Source organism: Girardinichthys multiradiatus, chromosome 7 (genome assembly GCF_021462225.1).
Source record: "Girardinichthys multiradiatus isolate DD_20200921_A chromosome 7, DD_fGirMul_XY1, whole genome shotgun sequence".
Taxonomy (NCBI): Eukaryota; Metazoa; Chordata; class Actinopteri; order Cyprinodontiformes; family Goodeidae; genus Girardinichthys; species Girardinichthys multiradiatus.
In genome coordinates, this window is record NC_061800.1 from 5,543,426 (window position 1) to 5,571,278 (window position 27,853).

The following is a 27,853-nucleotide window of genomic DNA, read 5'->3' on the forward strand; positions in this document are numbered from 1 at the left end:
AACTTAACTGATCAGAAATTGTTGCTGGAGGTAAAGGAGGGGAAACAGAAAGTTGTTTTAAGTTTGAGTTAACCCGAGAGAATACCATCACCTTTAAGAGCTACACTCAAATCGATGTAAAGTCAACACTCACAGGGAGGTCTCATTAACCTTTCCACCACTTCTCAGTTACATATCACACCTTTGCTAGAAAAATAGAAAATAGCAAAAATTCTCAAAATACTCTAATTTATCAGATAAACATAAAAAACAGGTTTTCTGTGTTGTCCACTCTAATAAATGCAGAGAAAATCTGAACTATTAGGATACAACTATGCACTCCTGCCCTCACAGAGAGTCATGTGTGAGTCCATAAAACATGTGTGTGTGCTCTGGGAACTCAGCAGAAATGTCTCCTCAAGGCTGAGCTGCAGACACTCAAACAATACTCTGACAGACAAGCTCAGCGCTGACTGAGACCGTTACGCAACGCTGTCCAAAACACGCTGTCAGGGCACCACCTAGCCTGCAAACCCACACCATTAAAAGCCCAATGTAGCTGTTACGCTTCTTTTTAAAATATGATGTCAGCCTCTGCCTAGCAACGCCAGGTGAAGGGCACCAGATGGGATACTGAAAATAATTGGTATCAATCTTCTTCTTTTTTTTGTGCTGAACAAACAGAAAGAGGAAAGCAGAATTAATTTGTGTTTGCTATCAGTCTCAGCTGTTCAGCATCACACACATTTCCTGTGCAAGCGCCAGAGCTTGAGAGGATTTCCGCAACCAAACGTGTAATTGAGCCCCACTAATTTGTGCACCAAAAAAAAGAAACACACACACTGTTGTCATCTTCATGTATTGGAGTGTCTCATTTAATATATGCCAATCTAAGAGCTGATCACTTAGTCTACCCTCTGTATGGCTGTTTATGTTTAAACATAGTTTACATTTTTGTACATTAAGTATGTCTGTAGTTCAGACATACATACATACCTGTCTTTTAAATACAGTTTAAATAACAGGTATGCTTAATGTAATACAATAGGTTGTACATGCATTACATTAAGAACTGGTCCAGAGCTTTTCAGATGAAGAAGAAAAACAACTAGTCAATACATTCATGGGTAAATAAAATCTCATTTGTATTTTATAAAATTACTGAACATTCATGAATATCTTTATTATGACAGGAGATGTACAATATATCCAATCCCAATAGTCATTGCTAATTTTTGTGCACAATACTGCAAATGCAAAGGACTGATTGGATGCAATATTTGGAAGCCCATAATACTTGGCCACTTGGATGGACTCAAAGAGAACAAAAGATATGTTGAAAACAGGACTTTTCAGCTCATCTGTCCAGTTCAAATTAGGCCTAAACATAAGGGGACAAAAACGGTCAATTTTTAGATTATCGGATCTGATTACTGACCCGTTGAGCAGAAAATCTGATCTTCTGAACAGGAAACATGCAGTGAAATGGTCCCACTGATAACACTTGGGTGTGTGTCAGAAGCCTCATTGTCAGCTATTTTAAGTATTATTATGGTGTTTAAAGTAACATCAGAGGAAGCAGAGACATGGATGAAGCTATTTTAGAGGAAACACACTTGATTCAGGGTGCAAGATAGAGCAAGAATATCAGCAGATAACAGGACGGCTGAACTGAGTACTGGAAAGTTACTCTGCATTTTCTTTCAACCTCTGTCTTGGGACTGTAGGAAATATTGGCAGTTTTTTTTTTTTTTTGTAAATCCCAGATTGAAGGGTCTACATCCTCTTGGAAACAACACACACAGGCTGCTGTTGTGGTTATGCTAGCAGGGCTAACCATGCTAACAAGATGGTCAAGTCAGGGTAAAATGTCACATTTATAATTATATTGTATTTGTTGTAAAATAGGAGTAAAAACCTGTTTTACCGCCACTCCTCTCTCAACATGCCTTAGCTGCTAAAATAAATGACGGCTTGAGATTTTTTGTTTTGAAAATTCTTTTTCAGTATTCTTTTTTTTACGTAAGGGAAATGGAACTGGCCAAAATCAATATCAGCAGCCAAAGCTTTACAATAAATCAAAACTGAGCCACAACATTCTGTCCAGCTGAGGGTTAGAGTTAATGTTCTGATTAGTGTCTAGACATCAGTAGACTTCGTTAGATAAACGTATTTTCACCCTCCACATTTCAGACATAATTTCACTTTGTTAAAAATGGAAGGCGACATTATCTTTTCTATGTCTATTTAGTGAACTTTTGATCTGGGCTGTGGTACAGCTACTATGCTTTACAAGATTCTACTGCTATTTGCCTGTTCAGAACTTTTACATGCAGGCAACAGGAAATTGTTAAGATGAAATAAACTAAAGAAAATGGAGGTATGTACCATTATCAACACTTTGTTATTGACATATGATGTGACAAAGGGCACAAACTTCCAGTCAAAACTAGGTTCTCCTCCCAGATTATTGCAGAATATGCCTGAGACGAAAGCCTTTCACCAAAAGGACCACAAACATCCAAGAAATAAAACAGGGGTTACTCACATTATTTTTATAGTTTTTAATTGGTCAAACGGTTGTACAAGTTAAAGGCTGAAAAAACAATCAGTGAGTGCAACACTCTTTTGAACATTGGACTAACTCCAAACTACTGAGAAGCCAGTGGAAGCTGTATCCTTGGCAAAAGGCAGCTTCTGATCTGACCCATGATAAGGTAACACTGGAAACTGATAAGCTGGCTGAGAGAAATGAGAAGTAGGCTCATTCCTCCTGGGTGCCAACTCATGTTTTTAACCCAGAAACACCTTTATTAGGCATGGATTCAGCACTTCATGTTCCATATGTCCAAAAACATGTTTTTATGATTGTTATTATTATGATTATTATTATTATTCATTGCATTATTATCATTATTATTATTTATTATTAGCGTTATTATCATTATGAATATTGTTATTATTGTTATTGTTGTTACTATTATTATTATTATTATATCAAGACATCCACTGATGGAGAACCCTTATTTTCAAAGCATCTCATGTGAATACAATTTAATACAAATGCCTAAACAGAGCTGCAAAACAACAAGAGGATACTAACTAAAGATCAATGACAATCACTGAAACTACAACAATACATCCAGCTCGCAACACAATGCAAGACAACGTTGGGTTAGTGAGAATGAGATAGATTTCAGCAATATTTTTGAGAAACTAAGAATCCCCTTTTTTGTTGTTTTCACAAATAGATTAAAGGTTTTACAAATCATAAATTGTGCTTTAATGAATCTTTAATAACATCTTGAACAGAATATTTAAGGCCAGTTTTGACTCCTCTCTATATGGCAGTGTTAACTTTGTCCAGTTTGAAGGTGATCCTGATGCCAGAAAAGGATTGAAAGTGTCCCTTTTTGGGTTTTCACAAATACAATTTGTGTCGTGTCATGTAATGAATGTTATGTAATGTAAACACATAAAATGTTTCACAAACCTCTGTTTGGTGTAGAACTATTCAGTTCAGGTTTTAGATTCTGAACTAGAGTTGAACAAATGCAGTCAAAGAACATTAGAAAACTTTGAAATACCCCTTTAGTTTAGCACCAGTAGGAGGCCCCAAAGCACAACTTCAGCATCATTAGCAGCCAATGGTTAGCCAGTCCTGGTTTCCTCAGTGCGAGCAAATCCATCTTATCATGTCTGTCACCATTTCTTTTACTATGTAGTGCTCTAAATGCGCCAGCGTAAATTGTTTAAATGTGACAGAAGCTTCTTCAGAGCTTTTGTAACCAAGTGTTGTGGACCAAGGCAGAAAGCAACATTTGTTACCCCACTTTGCCAACAAAACAGGGCACATCAAGGGCTACCTTGTTTCTTATTTCAAAATAAGAGTCTCAGACAGAGATGCAGGGTATCAAGCCAAGAGCACACAGCTTCATGACAACTACCTATAAAATATCTAACTCCTTCGTCAGCATATGAAATTACACATCAACAGCAGTTGGACAATTTTTGTGAAACAGACTTCTGTGATAACAAAAAGTACATCTTTCCAAATCAGGATGGAGTTTTGGGTCCTGTAGAGTCAGTCAGGATTGAGAGCAAGCTCTCTGATCACTGAAATTCCAGGAAAGATATGGAGAGAGCCTTTATAGAATGGCTTTGTGAAAAAGTCTCCGTCTCTTCTTACTGAAAGAGGGACTTCTCAGTCTAGCCTGTGGGTTAACCAGATTCCGAGTATTGTGTCTGGAACTGACTGAAGCAGGAACAGCTACCCAGTGTATTAAAACTCTTCAGGACAAAAAAACTGCATTTGTTGAGCATCAATGACAATCACTGAAACTGGGGTTCACCAGTCACCCCTCCACTCCTCAAAGGAGTTTTTTGAAGTACAACACAAAGCAGGCAGAATTTTTAAAGTAATGAGTGGATAACAAGCTATATTTGACAGCTGTAAGGCTGGAGAGCTGCAGTTGTGTAAGCAATGATGATTCATATACCTTGTGCTACAACCAACAACAGCAGTAATGAGAAAGAGTAGAAGAGAAACATCAAGGAAGGCAAAGTTGTAATGAGACATGAGTCAGAGAGCAGTGTGGTCTTTCAGAGAGAGCTCTGTTTCTAAGTTGATGGGCAACTTTCAGCTCATTTGGGTGCAGCTTGACAAATATCTTCTGTTTTTGGCTGGAGTATAAAACACAGCATACAGAGTTCAGAGTTCAATCTAATTCAGCGGTGACCATGGCACAGCGCGAAGCTTTTGGAGCATTGCTCTCTAATTGCTTGAGACAGCACAAGCCTTTTTTTTTCGATCCACATGCAATACACAAGTGGCTTTTAGAGCACCAAGCTGTTATGCTGCTCCTTCCCAGGGAGATACAAAGACAGTCGTAAGCACTGCTTTATTATTGTTAGGGTCAGAAGTTGCTTTGTAAAGTATACAGCGTTTACCGCTGGTCAGTCCATAGCCTTGTTTGTCACCGACAAAAAATTATATCACAACAATTTTGGCCATTTTTACAATAACAATAATTTCAAAGTAGTTCAAATGTAGCTCGGTTTAGAAACAAGACAGTCTCTTCCAGCAGGGATGGTCAGCAAAATCATACTAAGATTATGCATATAGGTTAAACGTATGACAGCTTTAGAATTTTAAAAGCTGAAATTCTGGGTTAATTTACAGTATGTCCCTATTTTAAACTGAAAGCTGTGAAAGGTTCTGACCTCCAACATCACCAAAATATTTTCAGTTTTAGAAACTCATTTTGAATGTTGCCCTAAACATTCAAAACATGATCTCATAAATGTTAGTTAGTGGGCTTGTAACAGTCTTCTGTGTTTAATGTGGAATATATATTTTACCATAAAAAACAATGAGAAAATTGTCTTGAATCTAATTCATTATTAATAACATTATTTTTCAAAGTCAGTCAGTCATTTTCTACCGCTTATTCCATAGTGGGTCACGGGGAAGCTGGTGCCTATCTCCAGCAGTCTATGGGCGAGAGGCAGGGTACACCCTGGACAGGTTGCCAGTCCGTGGCAGGGCAACACACAAACAACCATGCACACACTCATTCATACACCTAAGAGCAATTTAGAGTGACCAATTAACCTAACAGGCATGTCTTTGGATTGTGGGAGGAAGCCAGAGTACCCGGTGAGAACCCACGCATGCACGGGGAGAACATGCAAACTCCATGCAGAAAGACTCCTGGCTGGGAATTGAACCAAGGACCTTCTTGCTGCAAGGCAACAGTGCTACCAACTGCGCCACCGTGCAGCCAATTTGAATAGTAAGATGCAATATGGAACTTGTGCTGGCTACATAAGCACACACATACCAAATCAGATGATTTATTATTTGGATAAAGCCCTTAATGATTTAGCTCCATCATACATCAGAGATCTGATTGCTCCATACGTTCCTAACAGAGCACTTCGTTCTCAGACTGCAGGTTTACTGGTGGTTCCTAGAGTCTCTAAAAGTACAATGGGAGGCAGATCCCAGTTTTAGTCCGTGAGGCAGACACCCTGTCTACTTTTAAGGCTAGGTTTAAAACTTTCCTTTTTGATAAAGCTTATATGGCTTAGGTTATCCTGAGCTATCTCTGTAGTTATGCTGCTATAGGCTTAGGCTGCTGGAGGACATAATGACCACTTTCACTCTCTCTGCTACATTCTCATACAACTCTCCAATTTTGCATTATTTGCTGTTATTTCAGCTTTTAACTTTATGTTCTCTCTCTGTTTTTTCTCTTTCTAGAAGCTGGCCTGGCTCTATGTTTAGCTGTGGCATCTTCCTGGAGGAGGACATCAGCCAAGCTGCTGCTTGGACCGGTGCAAAGAGGATTGGGTGGCGGACGAAGGTGGAGACCTCAGCGGCCCGATCCCCGGATGCTTAGGCTGGCTCTAGGGACGTGGAATGTCACCTCGCTGGGGGGGAAGGAGCCTGAGCTTGTGCGGGAGGTCGAGAGATATCGACTAGAAATAGTCGGGCTCGCCTCCACGCACATCATGGGCTCTGGAACCCATCTCCTTGAGAGGGGTTGGACTCTCTTCTACTCTGGAGTGGCCCACGGGGAGGGGCGGCGGGCTGGTGTGGGTTTGCTTGTTGCCCCCCAGCTCAGCCGTCTCGTGTTGGGGTTTACCCCAGTGGATGAGAGGGTCGTATCCCTGCGCCTTCGGGTTGGGGAGAGGTCTCTGACTATCATTTCAGCGTACGGGCCGAGTGGTAGTGCAGAGTACCCGGCCTTCTTGGCGTCCCTGTCGGGGGTGCTGGATAGTGCCCCTCCCGGGGACTCCATTATTCTGCTGGGGGACTTCAACGCCCACGTGGGGAACGACAGTGACACCTGGAGAGGCGTGATCGGGAGGAATGGCCTCCCCGATCTGAATCCGAGTGGTGTTTTGTTATTGGACTTCTGTGCTAGTCACGGATTGTCCATAACGAACACCATGTTCAAACATAAGGGTGTCCATCAGTGCACTTGGCACCAGGACACCCTAGGCAGGAGGTCGATGATCGACTTTGTTGTTGTATCATCAGACCTTTGGCCGCATGTTTTGGACACTCGGGTGAAGAGAGGGGCTGAGCTGTCCACTGATCATCACCTGGTGGTGAGTTGGATCCGCTGGAGGAGGAGAAAGCCAGACAGACTTGGCAGGCCCAAGCGCATAGTGAGGGTCTGCTGGGAACGCCTGGCGGAGCCCTCGGCCAGGGATTTATTCAACTCCCACCTCCGGGAGAGCTTCGACCAGATCCGGGGGATGTTGGAGACATAGAGTCCGAGTGGACCATGTTCTCCGCATCTATTGTCGATGCTGCTGCCCATAGCTGCGGCCGTAAGGTCTGCGGTGCCTGTTGTGGTGGCAATCCCAGAACCCGGTGGTGGACACTGGCAGTAAGGGATGCTGTTAAGCTGCAGAAGGAGTCCTATCGGCTGTGTTTGGCTTGTGGGACTCCTGAGGAGGCTGACGGGTACCGTGAGGCCAAGCGTGCTGTGGCCCGGGCTGTGGCAGAGGCAAAAACTCGGGCCTGGGAAGAGTTCGGTGAGGCCATGGAGAAGGACTACCGGTTGGCCTCGAAGCGATTCTGGCAAACCGTCCGGCGCCTCAGGAGGGGGAAGCAGTGCTTTGCCAACACTGTTTATAGTGGGGGCAGGAGACTGCTGACCTCGACTGAGGACATTATCGGGCGGTGGAAGGAGTACTTCGAGGATCTCCTCAATCCTGCCATCACGCATTCCGTGGTGGAAACAGAGGCTGGGGACTCGGGGTTGGACTCTTTCATCACCCAGGCTGAAGTCACTGAGGTGGTTAAAAAGCTCCGCGGTGGCAAGGCTTCGGGGGTGGATGAGATCCGCCCTGAGTACCTCAAGTCTCTGGATGTTGTAGGGCTGTCATGGTTGACACGCCTCTTCAACATTGCGTGGCAGTCGGGGACAGTGCCTCTGGACTGGCAGACTGGGGTGGTGGTCCCCCTTTATAAGAAGGGGGACCGGAAGGTGTGTTCCAACTACAGGGGGATCACACTCCTCAGCCTCCCTGGTAAGGCCTACGCCAGGGTATTGGAGAGGAGAGTCCGACCGATAGTCGAACCTCGGCTTCAGGAGGAACAGTGTGGTTTTCGTCCCAGCCGTGGAACACTGGACCAGCTCTATACCCTCTACAGGGTGCTCGAGGGTTCATGGGAGTTTGCCCAACCGGTTCACATGTGTTTTGTGGACCTGGAGAAGGCATTCGACTGTGTCCCTCGTGATGCCCTGTGGGGGGTGCTCCAGGAGTATGGAATCGGGGGCCCTTTATTAGGGGCCATCCGGTCCCTGTACGAGCGGAGCAGGAGTTTGGTCCGCATTGCCGGCACTAAGTCGGACCTGTTCCCAGTGCATGTTGGACTCCGGCAGGGCTGCCCTTTGTCGCCGGTCCTGTTCATAACTTTTATGGACAGGATTTCTAGACGCAGCCAAGGGCCGGAGGGGGTCTGGTTTGGGGACCAGTGGATTTCGTCTCTTCTTTTTGCGGATGACGTGGTCCTGCTGGCCCCCTCTAGCCAAGACCTACAGCATGCGCTGTGGCGGTTCGCAGCCGAGTGTGAAGCGGCTGGCATGAGGATCAGCTCCTCCAAGTTCGAGGCCATGGTACTCGACCGGAAAAGGGTGGCTTGTCCTCTTCAGGTTGGAGGGGAGTTCCTGCCTCAAGTGGAGGAGTTTAAGTATCTCGGGGTCTTGTTCACGAGTGAGGGAAGAATGGAGCGGGAGATCGACAGACGGATTGGTGCGGCTGCCACAGTAATGGGGGCACTGTGCCGGTCCATTGTGGTGAAGAGAGAGCTGAGCCGAAAAGCAAAGCTCTCAATTTACTGGTCGGTCTACGTTCCTACCCTCACCTATGGCCATGAACTTTGGGTCATGACCGAAAGAACGAGATCATGGATACAAGCGGCTGAAATGAGCTTCCTCCGTAGGGTGGCCGGGCACTCCCTTAGAGATAGGGTGAGGAGCTCGGCCATCCGGGAGGGGCTCGGAGTAGAGCCGCTGCTCCTCCACATCGAGAGGAGCCAGTTGAGGTGGCTCGGGCATCTATACCGGATGCCTCCTGGACGCCTTCCTCGGGAGGTGTTCCAGGCACGTCCCACCGGGAGGAGGCCCAGGGGACGGCCCAGGACACGCTGGAGGGACTATGTCTCTCGGCTGGCCTGGGAACGCCTTGGGCTCCCCCTGGAGGAACTGGAGGAGGTGTCTGGAGAGAGGGACGTCTGGGCGTCTCTGCTGAGTCTGCTGCCCCCGCGACCCGGTCCTGGATAAGTGGAAGACAACGAACAAACGAACTTTATGTTCTCTCTCTGTTTTTTCTCTTTCTAGAAGCTGGCCTGGCTCTATGTTTAGCTGTGGCATCTTCCTGGAGGAGGACATCAGCCAAGCTGCTGCTGCCAACAACCCAATGCTCACCTTATACAGATGATACACTTGGCCCTGTCTTTCAGTGTTTAACCCTGTCTCTCTTAGACATAGCTACTGGCTGAGCTTCTACTGTGACTAACTCTATGTGCTCTCTTTCATACTAGACTTAAAAACTGGCTCAGAGTTCATCTGCTTACCTGTCTTTCTCTCCTAGATGAAGCCTCTAAAGGAGCTACAACCATTACTGGTTCACTTTTCTTTCCTATAGAAAGTACTACTGGATCAGTGCTTCTGTGTTCTTTTTGTGTCTCTGCTCTGTTCTCTCAAACCCCCAGTCGGTCGCAGCAGATGGCCGCTCACACTGAGCCTGGTTCTGTTGGAGTTTTCTTCCTGTTAAAAGGGAGTTTTCCTCTCCACTGTCGCTACATGCATGCTCAGTATGAGGGATTGCTGCAAAGTCAACGCCAGTGACTGTCCAATGTCGCTACATGCTCATCCAGGAGAAGCGAATGCTGCAAGGGTTGATGTTTTTGTAAATGTTGTTTATTGCATATTCCTTTTAGTTACCCGATTTTTTTGTTTGTTTTTTGCCTCACTTTCAGGGCTGTTTCAACACAAGATCACTTTTTTTTGAGACCATCTATTGATTAAAATGCATAAGAAAATAACAGTTCTAACACTTCCTTAAAACTCACTGCATATTTTACACTTGTGATTTGAACAGCTCATCAAAACACTGATAGAAACAGCTCAGGGTTTTATGTTCACACAAGGTCAAACGCAAAGCCCGATGTGCTCAATTCTTAGTGTCAGGATCTGGGTTGTGTTTGTGTTTTTGTGCTTGCTACATGTGCTCGTTTTCAGACGGCGCTGGAGCTCTCAGGTGTGCTGGGTGACAGGTGCGACTTATTCCACTGATTACTCTGAGCAGTACTTAAGCAGGAGGTTGCCAGCACTTCGATGCCAGAGTGTTTTGCCACCAGTGGTACAAACACTAAGTTTATGCTTCGTTCTTTGACCTCGTGTAACTATGTCTTTGCTCCTTTTGCAGATTTTGAAAGCTTAAGTTTTGGATCTAGATCAATGTGTACTGACTATGTCTCCGGACGTTACTCTGAATGATCAAGACTATCTACGCCCTGTGGATTTCATATCCTATCTCCTGTCTTTGTTTGGATTCGCATCAAGCTGGCAGTTTCCTGCTCCCGCCGTCTCCTGGACCAAGCCGTGTAACCGTACCCTGTCCACCCCCCAACGTAAGCATCTGAACACCGGACTCACTCCTGTCCACTCCGAGCTCACACAGATCAGCACCCAGGAAACCTTCTACGGACTCACCTTCGTTAAACCTGGATCCTGAATCTCTCTACCCCTGGCGTCCTGACCACAGCTACCTAGTAAGCCGAACTCATAATTATATTAGTTTATTCTTAGTTTCGTTTACTTTTCGTTCCCTGTATTCACTCAACCTCTTCCCCTCTCTCCATACAGTGAGATTTTCGACCACTACGTTCCTGATTATCATCTTCCAATAAACAATCTCTTACTCATTCTATTTTCCGGAGTGTTCTCTGTATGTGGGTCCGATCTATTGCAGAGATGATGACAAGAGGCAGCTTCACTCAAAGGTTTCAGCCCTGCACACAAGGAAAAACTGCAAGATGGCTGCAAACACATTAGATTTTATTGTGAAGCCAAATTAAAAGAACGGTGATTAAATATCCTATAAAAGACCAACAGTAAAACAACATCTTAGTTCTAAACAACTTAGAGAAATGCATTAAACTAAAACTATGGTTCAACTTGTGTCTCTTCTGAAGTCTAAATTTTAGAAATAACAAGATGGATGTTTCTCCAGTGTTAATATACTTTCTCTAAAAGAAACTGAATGCAAAAAAAAAAAAACAATGTACAGTATGAGTAGGGAGGGTAAAGGGACAAGTGGACAAGAGACCAATCATGCTGCTATAAAATGTGAGGAAGAAGGAAATGGCCTTGAGATGGTGAGGAGAAACATGGAAAACAAGGAGCAGCTGTACTGATAAACAATGAAAGCAGGGTTCTTGTTCCTTCACCAATATGGAAGAACGAAGAGGCAGTTTTTATCTACTAAATGAAGATTTTGTAGGACAAAAAAAAAATGCGAGACTACAACATTTCACTTCAATGTTCCAAAGATATTCTGTAAGACAGTTCAGTTTATAGCAGCAGTTTATAACTGAACTCAGATGATCAGAGGGTTCTGATTGGTTTCCATAAATTCCTTATAAAGCAGCTGAAGACCAACACCAGGTTCCACCAAATATGGAACTGAGCCTAATGAAGGCTTGTACTTGAACCAAGTAACATAGATTTTATGGGTACATAAACTCTGATTCTGGGCCCTAACAGGCAAAATGTGCTCATATTTGGAGAGCTTAGGAGAAAATAAACTGTAGGCCAATTACAGCCTGGTCCAGTATTCACAAGTGTGGACAAGTAGAGGACGAAAACCAATCTACACTATGATTTCAAACAAATGATCCATCGACTGCTGTGTCAAAATGATTCAGCCAAGAAAAATTGGTGTATACTAGGAAACATTTAGTAAACACATGGTCTTAATAAACATTGTGGGTTAGAGGCAACATAGAGTTGTAGTGAAAAGTTGTCATACAGTCACCATGGAGATGAAAATCATAACAAATCTGGGACTTTGTAGATGCATTTTGAATGTTCTTTTCTCAGGCTGGAATTATAAAATAAACTACTGTGACACATTTTTTAACAGAAATGATACATGAAGACTCTGATGCATACATACATCCCACTAATAGTTGGTTAAATGTCTCTTAGAGAGCTGTTCTATGAACATCTGCTTTTTGTAGCCAACAACAAGCCTCTGATATTATTCTGGCTGGATTTAAAATCTTCTCTGCAGAATTGGATGAATTGATTTAAATAGGCTGGTTTCCTGCCACAGCCTCCATGTTTAAGCACTATCCATCCATTTTCAGAGGGTTGAGGTTAAGGGCGTTTGATGAGACGTGCGTTTGGAATCATTATCCTGGTCTAACGTTCAACTCTAGGCTCATTTAAATCAGTCAATGAAGTTTCAACCCTTAAATCCACTCTCAGACAAAATGCTTAGGATCTTCAGAAAAGAAACTGAAATCACCAGGTCATAACAAGGAAAATACTGGATTACCAGTGCAGCTATCCACAGTATAGCAGGTTCTACATTGGCATGGACTAAGAGAGGGCTGACCATGAAAAAAATAAGCTGCTCCAAAATGGCTCATTAATCTCAACTGAATTTTGCAGCAATGTAAATGGACAAGCCAAAAGCCTTCTGGAGAAATACGTTATGGTCAGAGGAGTCCCAGATTTAGCTTTATGGCCACACTGACAAGAAGACTGAAGACAAAGCTTTCAAACACTGATGTTCAGCATGGTGGTGGTAGCATCATACTGAGGGAGTAAAAAAAGATTCACAACACACTTTTGTGATTTCTATTTGTAAAAGATTTTGACAACGACATAGTGTTTTCATTTCATTTGCAGATATATATTACTTTGTGTTGGTCTACCACAAAAAAAAACAGAGTTTATGGCTCCAAAGTCACAAAACGTAAAGCAGCTCAAGGGGTATAAATAGGCACTTTATCTGCAAGGGATTTTTTCATCAACTCTCTTAAAGTAAAAATGGGAGAAACTTTGTAAAATTGAGATGTTTTAGAATTTGGACATTTCCATAAATTTTATCTGCAGTGGGATGCAGAGCATGAAGTGAAACCTAGAGGCCCGAAAACCTTTTACTCTCATGCACCAAGAAACAGTTTTCCTCCAGCTGACCGATTGTCTTGTTTGGCATCTGGTATCTGGCTATCGTCAACACGTATACTGGAAGTTTCTAACTCAGCACCTCCTACACAACCAGCAGTAAGTTATTAAGGAGTAAGGACTTTTCTTCCTGCTTCGGTTTATGGCTACACAGTCAAACAACAACATGTTTTACATTTATAGCATAGCCTGTTTATGTCACGACTAGACAGTAAAATCAAATAAGCTTCACACTCAGTCAGTGAGAGCAAATAAGAGACCTGAAAAGGGTACTGCTTCAGATAAGAACGAACACAGTGCGTCAGTGTCCCCCTGCAGGTTTTCAGTGGGAGGTGTCCACTGCCAGTCAACACTGAGGCCAAGATGCTCCCAGAGGAGAAACATGCTGTAATTGGCCTGTGATCTGTCCTCTGTAGGCAGCCGAGTCAGAAACTGTCTGCAAACGATGTGTCATCACCAAGACTGAGCTCAGCCAACGTTAAGAGCGGGCGAGTCTCTGTGTCATTAATTAACTTCCACAGATCTGTGCATGTATTTGCATGTGTGTACAGTGGATATGAAAAGTGCACACCAAGTAAAAAAAAGTATTCAAGCCCTCAGTCTTTTTGGGTAGGAGTCTATCAGCAATGGCTTAACTTGACTCTGCACCATTTGCCCACTCTCTTTCTCATCCCTCGTGTTTGTGGGAGACTTCAAGTATGCTTGTGCACAATTTAGCCATGCTTGAATGTTTTTTCTTTACAAGAAAAGGCTTCCATCTTATCACTCAAACCCCAGAACTGAGATGTAAAGAATACAGGAGACGGTTTTCACATGTACTACGCAGCTAGCACTTGACAGAAATACCTGGCTTTAATGTTGCTGTAGCCCCACAGGCACTTTCCTTCTCATCAATGTTGGAAAACATTCTAATGCCTTAAAAATAGTTTTGTACTGGAATGGGATGCTTTAGAAGCTGTCTGTGGGATGTAGCTTTTGCTCTGTGATGTGATTTAGAAAAGTCTGCTGCCACAGCTGAGATATTTAGGGAGCTTGATTCTGAGATGGCAGGTGTGTGCTGACTCCAATTCAACATGAGTTTGAATGTGGTGACTTCTGAACACAGACAAATTCCCTGAGTGTGCACACTTTTCTACTTTTTTCAGTTTTATTTGTGCATCCCTCCACAAACATATTATTCTTGTTATTGTTTTTATTCCCCCACCCACCCTTAAAGTTCCCAATTGCGTTGGACAGGTTATAGGTCACATTAAAGGTGGATCACATTCTAAAGTGATTTATCTTGCTCTCATATTTTCACATGACAAGATGTTGGGATTTTAATACGACTGTGTAGTCTTTCCATGTCTACTGTATGTGTGTGGGAATTAGTCTAACCCAACCATGTTCCCATGTTGCTCTGCAAGGCAACATAAACACACAGAGACATCCGGTGGACTGCTGGGGTCTCCACATCTGTGTGTGTGTGTGTGTGTGAGGATGTGTGTGTGCAGGCCTGTTGCTCCCTGTGGAAATGACAGAACTGAGTGCTGGTGTTTGGAGCGCTGCACGTAGCAGAACAGCTGTTTGTTTTTGATTCTTCTTAGTGTGCGCTGCCTGGCTTTGCATGACCTTGTAGCCTGCATTTGTCTTAACAGTCATGTGCGTGTGTGTGTGTGTGTGTGTGCATGCTAACATGTGGTGACCTCAGTATGTTACATAAGGAGATAAGGTTATATAATGTTTGCATTTGTTGTTCTTTTTTTCATGGAAAGCCAACAAAGTGCAGTGTTTCATGGTGTGTCTTAGTTCAGTATAAACTACAGCTGGCTAACTCCTTGCATCCTCTTACAACCCCTGGATGTTTTTAAGGCCTCTGTATCCCAGTCTACACACACCCACACACACACACACACACACACACACACACACACACACACATTCACTTTGTCCTGCAGTTAGCACATGCTAGGAGCAGGGTGAGGCGGGCACAGCTGGGCATTTCAGCTGTCTTCCTATCCACTGACTTACAGTCTTTTCTTTCTACTTGTCTATTTTAATCCAAGTCATACACATAAACACATTCATCGTACTTCCTCTTTTGATTCATTTCCATCTCAGCTCACACCCTGTTAACTGCTGTATGCTACACTGAATGTCCTCACAGGGGTGTGGAGCAACAGATGTCAAGACAGATTAAGTCTTTAGTCCCCCAATTTTATTTTTGTTGCCAAATTTAGTTTCACTTAATAAAAAAAAACTGAGCACCAATATTCTGTGTTTCATAGTGAGCACTTCTTTTAGTTGCCATCTGGTTCCATTTACTTTGTATTCTCAGTCAATCCTTGTTGGATTTACTGGTATGTTTTGGGTCATTGTCATGTTACAGCATCCAGCTCTGGTTCCATCTTTTAGAGATGGTCCCACCTTTTACATAAACACCCTCTGACACACAATAGATTTCAAGGTGGATTCTATGATGGTCAGCTGACCCGGTTCGGCTGCAGCAAAGCATCCCAAAACCATAACACTTCCATCTCTATGCTTCAGTTTATATGAAGTTTTTACTTGGAATGCTAGATTGGTTTATTGCAAACAGGTCCTGCTCATCCTTGCACACATCCAATCAAAGTTAAACAGTAGTATAAATCTACGGGAGGTCCTGTGATGACAGTTTAGAATTTTTGGAGACTTTCATTATCATCTTGCGGTCTGCTCTCAGGGTAAACTTGCTTCGATGGCTAGACTTCTGAGATACTGGATTTTGAGTCTTAATAACTGTAAGCCATTATTATCAAAAATAGTAAAAAAAAATACTCTTGAAATACATCATTGTATATATAAAATACTCATATAGAAGTTGCACCTTTGTTCTTGAATAAAATCAACTTTTTAAAGACATTCTGACCTTCCGAGATGCACCTTTACAGGGCAGGGCTATTAAAAAGTGTGGAACTGTCCTTTAGTTTAGCCTTAAAGGATGCTTCACAGCAGATATAAACTCTGCTGTTGCTAATACTTAACAGTTTGCAGCAAAAGGTTTTCCCTTGCATTTCGTTCATATCTTGTTTGTCCCTCCGTCTACATTTCTTTTCTCTGTCACACAAGCTGTTTAAAAGTGGTGAAAGCCTCTGTGGTTACCATGGAAAACACAGATCCAATGTGGCTGTGTCTGACAGTTCAGACTACCTGCTGAGGAAACCCAACACACTGACCAGGCTGTCTGTAGCCCTCATAGACAGCAGTATCTCAAACATAACCTATACACTCACCAGCCACTTTATTAGGTACACCTCTCCAACTGCTCGTTAACGCAAATTTCTAATCAGCCAATCACATCGCAGCAACTCAATGCATTTAGGCATGTAGACATGGTCAAGATGATCTGCTGCAGTTCAAACCGAGCATCAGAATGGGGAAGAAAGGTGATTTAAGTGACTTTGAACATGGCATGGTTGTTGGTTCCAGACAGGCTGATCTGAGTATTTCAGAAACTGCTGATCTACTGGGATTTTCACGCACTACCATCTCTAGGGTTTACAGTGAATGGTCCGAAAGTGAGCGGCAGTTCTGTGGACGCAAATGCCTTGTTGCTGCCAGAGGTCAGAGGAGAATGGCCAGACTGGTTCAAGCTAATAGAAAAGCAACAGTAACTCAAATAACCACTCGTTACAACCAAGGCTTGCAGAAGAGCATTTCTGAATGCACATGTCGAACCTTGAGGCAGATGGGCTACAGCAGCAGAAGACCACACCGGGAGCCGCTCCTGTCAGCTAAGAACAGGAAACTGAGGCTACAATTCGCAAAGGCTCACCAAAATTGGACAATAGAAGATTGGAAAAACGTTGCCTGGTCTGATGAGTCTCCATTTCTGCTGTGACATTCGGATGGTAGGGTCAGAATTTGGCGTCAACAACATGACAGCATGGATCCATCCTGCCTTGTATCAACGGTTCAGGCTGGTGGTGGTGGTGTAATGGTGTGGGGGATATTTTCTTGGGACACTTTGGGCCCCTTAGTAGCAATTGAGCATCGTGTCAACGCCACAGCCTACCTGAGTATTGTTGCTGACCATGTCCATCCCTTTATGACCACAGTGTACCCATCTTCTGATGGTTACTTCCAGCAGGATAACGCACCATGTCATAAAGCATGAATCATCTCAGACTGGTTTCTTGAACATGACAATGAGTTCACTGTACTCAAATGGCCTCCACAGTCACCAGATCTCATCCAATAGAGCACCTTTGGGATGTGGTGGAACGGGAGATTCACATCATGGATGTGCAGCCGACAAATCTGCAGCATCTGTGTGATGTTATCATGTCAATATGGACCAAACCACGAAGGATTAAGGCAGTTCTGAAGATAAAAGGGGGTCCAACCCGGTACTAGCAAGGTGTACCTAATAAAAGTGGCCGGTGAGTGTATACTGTAGGTGTGTGGGGGGGTGTGTGTGTGTATGCGTGTGTCTGTGTGTGTGTATGTACCTTTTTAGTGTTTCATGACACACTTTTGGACTTAACGCTCCAATAACCTCAAGCACACCTCCTCATACTCAGCCACTCACTTTCTCTGCCTCTGTCTGGCTGTTCCTCCTGCCGTTGACCTACAATCTATCCAGGCAATAATAGAATGACATTTATCTTAATTTGTTTCTTACTCACTGGAACCCTTCCTACCAATCTCTCATTTCAGTTTTACCACACAGAATTTTCCCCACCACCACCACCTTTCAACACCTTCTTCCCTGATTCCTAAAGTGTAAATCCATCCATTCATCCATCCATCCATCCAGTTGATTTATTTTGCCCGATACTGTCGGTGGTTTAAAATAGTTTGGTGTGTGTAAATCAGTGCAGCTGCTATTTGTGGAGATTAAATGAAAATATGATTAAGTTGTATCAGTGTGATTAGCACTGCATCCCTTTAATGAAATCCAGCAGAGCACATATTGTACTGTCATGCTTTAAATCCTATAGAGACAGATCCACAGGGCTTTATAAATTTAGTACAAACCACAACTACTCACTTAACATTTTGTCCCAGAAAGGTTTTTTCTGATACCAAAACCATGACTGTGGAGTGGTACAATTTTTTTCTTTAGGATTTTCTGCTTCAGAAATTTTGGATTCACAGTACAGTAGTAGAAGTCTTACACAATTTAAGTTCCTAATGCATCTCACAACACTATCGAGGAAGTTTTGGATTACTCCAACACCATGAAGCCTGGCTACATCCAATAAAAAATAAATATAAGTTCTCTGAAAAAGCTTGAAATGAAGCCCAAGAAAACTATTTCTTATTCAAACCCAGACTGCATGTAAATATAAAATCACTGAAGAACCAAGGTCGATAACATTAAAAAGAAATCAGATTTTTCATTAACTCTTTTATAAATAAAACTACTAACATAAGACTGACTGCAACAAGGTAGATAGATAGTCAGCTCCATTTCAATCAGCCTAAATGGAAACGCAACAGTCAGGTGTACATGTTAACTTTCAGTGAGGGTGCAGCCTTCAGAGACTGCAGGAGTGAGCACAGCTCCCACTGTTTTTACAGAAACACTCATTTACTCACTACTGTAGTCTTTAGGTTCTATTGTTATTAGACATGCAATTTTTTTGTCCCTGAGGACATACCTGACATGTTTTAATGGAAGGCCATCTTCATTAGAGGTGTCACTAGATGGTACGTGACCTGTCAAAATCAGCTGTTGTTCTCGTTGAAACACTTTAGGAATGTCCTCAAGAGACAAAAACACTGCAAGTCCAATAACAAAAGAACCTAAAAACTATATTGTTTACAGACACAATTAACTTTCTTGGAATACTGACTGTTGTATTAGGAAGACTCTCATAACAAGAACTTTTGGATGGAAAGAAATCATTTCTAACAGGTTTGCTTGTATGATTTGTGTTTGCTGGAATGCTGGTGCCCAGAAGACTTGCTGGTATATAAAAAGTATTTACAGCACTTATCATCATTATTGGCACCTATTAAAGAAGTGTATCATAGCCTTAAGATAGTTTGTTTTGCTCAAATTCTCCAATAATAAACAATGGAAATTTTTACCTTCCATAAAATCCTACAAGCAACTTCTTAATAATTTCTCTAACCGTAGGTGCAGTATATGTAAGTTTAGCAAAGTAGCTATTTTCTTTTAAACTGACGTATGAAGATCAACACACAACTGTCTGCGTTAAATGCTATGTTCTCCTGTATTTCCTATTTTGAAAAAGGGCTATATAGTTAGAAATACAATAGGCATATTTTCATGGCATATTTTTACCCCGGTGAAACAAAGAGCCATGGATTTTTATTTAAACTATTGCTAGACTAACTATGAATAAGTATGAATTTTAAAAGTCCTGGCGATTTTGTTAAAACGGATATTTCTTAACAGATTATTTTCCTTACTGAATAAATTTCCCTGGATTTTCTATTTTTTCTAAGAGATTTTGTTAATGGAAGAAAAAACTGTGCTGTAATAGATAGCAGCTGTTTTTACGTGTAGAAAACTATTTTAAACAGACTTGCATTTACTTGCAACAAGTAAAGGAATAACTTGAAACCAACATGTTTATAACTAACTCAATCCACCAAATCCACTCTAAAAGGTCCACTTTTGAAAAAGGTTGTAGAAAAGAGAAAAGAAACACAAATCTAGAACAAATTTAAAACAAATCTGGTCCCAAATGCAAGAGTGAAATAAATAGAAACTCTGTCCAGTTTAAAACAAGTCATGAATCCAATCACATAAGTCCAGTAGGAGAGTTCAATCTGTGCATTATGAAAAATGTTTCCTTAACAAAAAATCAGTTTTTTGTTTCTTGTAGTAATGATTTATTTAAGGTTAAGAGAAAATTGAAAATGGTTCTGGTGCCATCTGAATCATCGGTTTGGTTAAAAACTGGTGAAAAGGTAACAGCATAGAACCTGGTAACACCCAGGGGTTACATACCAACATGTATAACTCACTAAAGCTAAATAAAATCTGAGTGAGTAGTTTTCCTCAAACTGGCCATGATGACAAAACCAACACCGACTATTTTTGTCAAGTTAAAAATATGTTTACAGCATCAGCCAAACAAACAAAGGGAGAACTGGTGAACAACACAAGAACTGAGCAGAATCACAGTTCACCTCTGGATCTAATTCACTCTATTTTATTTATATTCTGTTCACATACGAGACATTTTTAGTATAAAGGTTCAAGTGAAGGTGTTGTGATTACTAAAATCGGCTTGTAAAATATCTTGGGGGCCGGGGTGAAGGAACATTTTGTAAAGTTAACATTTTCTGCCCATTTGATGCCTCAATAAGCTTCAATTGTAATGCATCATAAAGTCATAAGTAATGCAGATCTGTGTGTTTATTTTTCTGCTTTCACAATCCGCCTGCTATTCCAGCTGATAAGAACCCAGAAATGCCAACATGAGCATCTCCAAACAAACTCAGGCATGCAGGCGCTTGACTCCATAACTGTCAGCAAACCAGGGACTGCTTCTCAGGGTGACCTACATATACTCCAATATCAGCATTATTTGTCACAAAGACATTCAAATTTACAGCGCTTTTAATGTCTCGTTACTGAAAAGCGCTATATAAATAAACCTACCTCACCTTACCATACCTTACCTCCTACCAGCTTGGATTGTTAGTTCCACATATGGCAGATTCAGATTCGGATTTATTCATACCCCTAATTTAGATTTAAAGTTATTTCCATTGAACAAATACATTAGTTTCTGAATTGGTATGAACATCTCTCAAAAGGTGATAAAACAATTTAAAACAAAAATATGTGGAAAAAAATATGTAAAATAATCATGTTAAAAATGATTTACACCCTTCTCAATAACCAATGGAAACATCTTTGCTGGTATTAATTTTGCATACTTCCACTGGTAATTGTGAGTTTATCTTTAACTATGAGCTCAGAGTCTTGGAGGTTGGAAGGTCTAATTAGCATCACCCTAATCTTTACCTCCCTCCACAGATTTTCTTTTAGGTTTAACTGTACAACCAGGTGTTTTCAACACACACTAAAACTGACTTCCACCTTACATCCTGCTCAGGCACCAGGCTCCTGCACACAGATAATGCTACATATAGGCCACAATGTTCCACTTCCCCTACACCAGCCCCGCTCTAACAGGAAGGCCTATCAGATTGACTTGATGTTTTTCCAAATTACTGGCAAACACTTACTATTCAGATAAATAAAAATAACCTGATTTAATGTGAGGACCACAGACCCCCCTGGTAGAACTAATCTGAAAGCATGCAGATTGAATTTATCAGTATATCTAGAGGTTAGGAGCGTTTATATTGCCATCTCTACAAAGACCCTAAGTACCTTCGTCAAATTACTTTATTAATCAGCAAGGAGCCTGAACAACAAACAGCAGTTAGGATGAACTGATGAAAAGTTTAAAAAAATATAATGTAGGGAAACTGTCTTTATTCTTTCCCCTGTCTGAATGGACATGGGAATAATGTGTCTTTATATGCTGTATGGAAATGTTTCCCCTGGCTCCAACCCGCCTCAATGCAAATAACTGCAACAGACTCATAATTGCAGCTGACCATGAATACGAGCTTTCTGGGCGTAACATTTTTTTATAGGATGACAGGTTAAACAAATAAATGTAAAAAAATGTGAACTAGGTGTGTACAGAGTTGTGAGTGCCAGTGCAGGTGTATGATATGAAGCCTCTACAGTAATCTACAAAGCTTAGAGCATCAGCAGTGAACCAGGTGGTCTGAGTGTGAACAGCAGGCAGAGTACCAAATTCTAAGAAAGTGTAATGATGATTTCACTCCTATAAGTTATAAAATCTTTAAACATCATAACCTGAAACATACCCCGCCTCCCGCCCATAGACTGCCGGAGATAGGCACCAACTTTCTTGCGACCCACTGTGGAAGAAGCGGTATAGAAAATGACTGACTGACTGAACCTGAAACATAAGTTGCAGTAGCACAATTTCTGTTAGATATAAAGAAACCGACTCTGGCGGACTACCAACCTGCGTACTGCCTCTTGCTTAATACCATGCCCTCAATAGGATTAGGCTGTTATACAATGGATTGATGGATGAACACAAAGAACCCCCAGTGTTAAATTCTGGCAAGAATTCAATCCAAACACACTCTGAATTAGCTTGTGTATGAATAGTAAAATGGCCTCGCCTCTGATCTCCAATGATTTTACTACCAATATCGAAGCTGCTGTCCTTCCTGTTTGGCCATGTATGTTGGTGCATCTAAAAACACATTTTACATGGGTCTAAGAATTAAGAAATGAAGCACATTTTATAGAAGTATGTGTAATGCTTGTGAATTTATTTAATTCTAAATCCAAAAAGGTCAATGAATGTAATTTTTAAATCAGTTTCAAAATAAATCTATCCAAAGTTCTGTTCTTACAGACCAGTTTCGAAATCACAACAAATCCAGTGAAGAATGAAGGCAAGCATGTTTTCGGTTGATTGAAAGTACATTTATGTGCAGGCTTACACAAATGAATTATCCTCACATAAACACACAATGACAAATTAGTCTAAAATTATTAGACATATCTGCCACACAGGCAAAACATGTGCTGCTAATCATAAAATAAAAAATAAAATAAAAATTCAACATCTAGAAAACGCACAAATACCTGAATTCATTGAGGATTTATTAGTAATCCTCTGAAAGCTTAACATGACCCACACAATATCCAGCTTTTAGTGGCACTATGCTGAGGCATTTACGCCGGTGTTATGAGCACTAATAACAGGGCAGATTTGCAAATGTTTGTAGCCCACTGCAACATGAAACAAATGGAAATTAAGTCTGTGAGCATCTGGCAGTGTGCTGGTGTTTTCTAACATTTGCTATCATATATTTATTCCATGATGCAACACATAACTACACATAAAGAAGTGCAGATTATGCCTCATCTATTAATTGTTTAAAATAGAAACAACAAAAATGAGACTGGAAATCAAATAAAAGCTTTTAAGTTCTTAAAATGGACAAAGTAAATATTTTTCAATCTTTAACCAAAAATACTTTGAAATGTTCACATATTTCGGTTCCACAAGGCTGCAAGCAAGTTAGAAGAGCACTTAACAATTACAAAGAAACAGAGGATGGATTTGATGAACTTCAGCAAATAACCCCCAACTTCTGAAATGAATCCTGCACCATTACATCCAACATAATATACTATATTTCATTACAAATTCCTTATTGTTATTCTCAAAGTTCTTATTGGAAGCTAGCTACTGTAACCAAAGACGATGTCTTTCCCTCTCTCTCCACCTGTTTCCTGTCTGCCTACTGTCAAAAACAAAGAGAAAAAGGCCCCTAGTGTTGCAAAATAAATCTATGGATTTTTAAAAGTTGACACATTTTCACATGTTAAGTTTCTTACTTTTTTGTCTTATGAATGTTTTCATGCTCCCACAGTAAGTAATCTATGTCCATCACCTGGGTATCCTTCCATCCATTGTCTGTACCCACTTATCCGGGTGGGGTTCTGAATGGGCTGGCTAACTTTTGCAGAAAAGTGAATATAAACGCCTGCCTAGAGGGAGCTTTACAGCCTAAAATCTGTAAAGTCTTTACAGTTTTAGAGCTAACTTACTGCCTAAGCTACTCCTCTGTGCCTCTGAGAGAAAACACTAAATGCCAAGTGTTACGACAGAACTAAAATTATTTTTATGACAAGATTGCAGCTTGGTGTTCATCTAAAGAAGTTGTAGTTAATAAAATGGACATAAAACAGCAATATGGTGGCTCTTGGAGATTTGTGTCTGTTTTCATTCTGACTTTCAGTATGAAAGCAGCAGTAATAGTCCTCATCTCTGAGCTTCAATCCGTCTCTTCACTGTCATGTAGGGGGATTCTCATGAGATATCCTCCAGCAGTTTCTTTTGCTCCACTTTTCACTGAATTCCTCCTCTTGAACGCAAATCTCTTCTACAAGACCCTCTGCACTGTTGCCTCGCCCTGTACACCTCTCTCCTTTCTCAGCTGGAGAGGACACACACAGGGCAGTAATGAGAGCACACAAGGATGTCTGCAGGAGGCAGGCTTTCAAAGGCCATCCTGCATCACTGTAACCATGGAAATAAGTGCCACTGTGATGACACACACACATTCAGCAAATATAGCAGGCTCTTGACTCTTCAGACAACAAATCCATGGAGTCGAAAGAATCTTTACACTATGCAGTTTGTTACCAAACAGCTCTGCGGGGTTAGAGTGGATCCCTGATGCCTTCAGGGACAGAGAACAAGCATTTTCCAAATAGTATTTGTCTCAAAAGAACATGTAAAATCTACTGCTTAAGTAGTTTAGGGTTTACACAACCATTAAAAACTCCTTTCCTCACTAGGTCTTAAAACAATGCAAAATTACTGAACTTAAATTATGTTTTTCTAGTCATAATGACCATTAAAAGGGCTGCACTAGAGCACAGATGGATAGGCAACATGGGGTTAAGTGCCTTGTGCAGCAATATGTGGAATTGAACTAACAACTTTCTAATTGCCAGGCTCATTCCGGTAATCACCTGTATTATCGATGGACACGCAGCAGTTCCCGGGACTGAAGGGTTGTGTGTCTCAGAAGGAAGTTTGCACCCCAGGGGAACAAGTTATCACTTTATATACAATCATGTGAAAAAATAGGCACCCTATGAATGCCTGTATGTTTTTACCCAGATATTTGGACATAAAGACATTAAATATCTTTAACAATGTTTATATAATTTACATTTCATGTAACATAGCCAAATATTTAAAGCTAAAAAAGGAGCCTGTAAATCTTTTCGTAAAAAAGTTGAAAAAGGCTGTTTTTGTTGAGAAATAAATTAGGACACCCCTACAACAGGTGCATAAGTAGATAGCATTTTACTCAGCATTCTGAAGGAAACCTGCCCTGTTTAAACCTAGACATTTATCTTGTGCTCCTGAATGTTGTGCAGGTGAACACCATGATAGGGTCTGAAGAGCTGTCTGTAGGACAGAGTCTAGTATAGGAGAAATGAGAAAAGAGTCTGGTAGGAGATTTATACAGCTTTTAAAATAATTTGTAATCTGCCATTTCACAAATTTACAAGTTGAGCACATTAAAAACAACTCCCAACATCCCCAGGTCTGGCCATCCAAATAAATGTACCCTGATAGCAGATAGCAAGATGCTAAAAGAAGTCTCCAAAAACCCCAAAATGTCATGGAACCTATAGCAGGCAGGCTCTTGCTACTGTTGATTTCAAGGACAAATAAGCACTAATACCGTTTACAAGAAGGGATGAAGCAAAGCTTGCTTTCTGTCAGTGTTTGCAGCAAGAGCTTACATATTCTACTGAAACAGCTGAAAAACGACATTACTGGCCATTGTTCTGGGTCCACTCAAGTGTGGAGTAGGAATAGGTTGCTGCACAAGTTGCCAAACTGGACATCCTCTGAAATACACAAATCTAGATCTGTAGCCAGACACTTCTGTAATAGGGACCCGCCCAGGGATACTATGGTCCATCACAATATCACAATAACCTAATTCTCTGTGCCGTGACAGAGGGGTGTTTAGGGTGAAATGTGCAACTCCCTCCACTCGTATTGGCACGCCTGGTGAAAATAGGTAAACAGTCTTATAATTAATTCATCAGTTATTCCAGCAGCAGAATTTATCATTGACAGAATTAGAGAAGCTAATCTTTACAAGGAGAACATTTATTTAGTGGGGGGAAATTTCCCAAGGAATAAATTCAACAAATATAACTGAAGCATTTTTATTTATACTTTATATTTTTTAGGTTGATCAGTGTTAAATTGTTAGTCATTGACTTTCTGATACATTGGGATATACAGTACAGACCAAAAGTTTGGACACACCTCATTCAAAGAGTTGTCTTTATTTTCATGACTATGAATATTGTAGCTTCACACTGAAGGCATCAAAACTATGAATTAACAAATGTGGAATTATATACTGAAAGAAAGTGTGAAACAACTGAAAATATGTCATATTCTAGGTTCTTCAAAGTAGCCCCCTTTTGCTTTGATTACTGCTATGCACACTCTTGGCATTTTGTTGATGAGCTTCAAGAAGTAGTCACCTGAAATGATTTTCACTTCACAGGTGTGCCCTGTCAAGTTTAATAAGCCTTATAAATGGGGTTGGGACCATCAGTTGTGTTGTGCAGGAGGTGGATACAGTACACAGCTGATAGTCCTACTGAATAGACTGTTAGAATTTGTATTATGGCAAGAAAAAAGCAGCTAAGTAAAGAAAAACGAGTGACCATCATTACTTTAAGAAATGAAGGTCAGTCAGTCCAAACAATTGGGAAAACTTTGGGAAAACAAGTGCAGTCGCAAAAACCATCAAGCGCTACAAAGAAACTGGCTCACATGAGGACCGCCCCCGGAAAGGAAGACCAAGAGTCACCTCTGCTGTGGACGATAAGTTCATCAGAGTCACCAGCCTCAGAAATCGCAGGTTAACAGCAGCTCAGATTAGAGAACAGGTCAATGCCACACAGAGTTCTAGCAGCAGACACATCTCTAGAACAACTGTTAAGAGGAGACTGTGTGAATCAGGCCTTCATGGTAAAATAGCTGCTAGGAAACCACTGCTGAGGACAGGAAACAAGCAGAAGAGACTTGTTTCGGCTAAAGAACACAAGGAATGGACATTAGACCAGTGGAAATCTGTGCTTTGGTCTGATGAGTCCAAGTTTGAGATCTTTGGTTCCAACCACCGTGTCTTTGTGCGGCGCAGAAGAGGTGAACGGATGGGCTCTACATGCCTGGTTCTCAACCTGAAGCATGGAGGAGGAGGTATGATGGTGTGGGGGTGCTTTGCTGGTGACACTGTTGGGGATTTATTCAAAATTGAAGGCATATTGAACCAGCATGGCTACCACAGCATCTTGCAGCGCCATGCTATTCCACCCGGATTGCGTTTAGTTGGACCATCATTTATTTTTCAACAGGAGAATGACCCCAAACACACCTCCAGGCTGTGTAAGGACTATTTGACCAAGAAGGAGAGTGATGGGGTGCTGCGCCAGATGACCTGGCCTCCACAGTCACCAGACCTGAACCCAATCGAGATGGTTTGAGGTGAGCTGGACCGCAGAGTGAAGGCAAAAGGGCCAACAAGTGCTAAGCATCTCTGGGAATTCCTTCAAGACTGTTGGAAAACCATTTCAGGTGACTACCTCTTGAAGCTCATCAACAGAATGCCAAGAGTGTGTGGAGCAGTAATCAAAGCAAAAGGTGGCTACTTTGAAGAACCTAGAATATAAGACATATCTTCAGTTGTTTCACACTTTTTTGTTCAGTATAATTCCACATGTGTTAATTCATAGTTTTGTTGCCTTCAGTGTGAAGCTACAATATTCATAGTCATGAAAATAAAGACAACTCTTTGAATGAGAAGGTGTGTCCAAACTTTTGGTCTGTACTGTAAATATAATGTAACCACTTTAACATTGGAAAGACAAGTGAACATGCTGTTAAGATTGTTTACATTTTAAGCAAATGTGACGATCAAAATCAAACCAAAGTTGGATTTTTTTAAAAATATTTTGTGTAAGATTTTCCCACTCAAATAACAGTTACATGTATTTTAAAGCCAATTGGTATGGATAGCTAGTATTT

At 41.5% G+C, this 27,853-nt stretch overlaps 1 protein-coding gene and 1 long non-coding RNA gene across 2 annotated transcripts in view; one reads left to right on the forward strand and one right to left on the reverse strand.

The window, feature by feature from the left end:
• plcl1 (phospholipase C like 1) overlaps positions 1 to 27,853 on the reverse strand; it is a 152,990-nt gene that overhangs the window by 82,093 nt on the left and 43,044 nt on the right. The window lies entirely within an intron of this gene.
• On the forward strand, positions 9,827 to 10,935 carry LOC124871878. The gene is made up of 2 exons (XR_007039138.1): positions 9,827 to 10,777; positions 10,872 to 10,935. It is a non-coding gene; the product is annotated as an uncharacterized LOC124871878 (long non-coding RNA).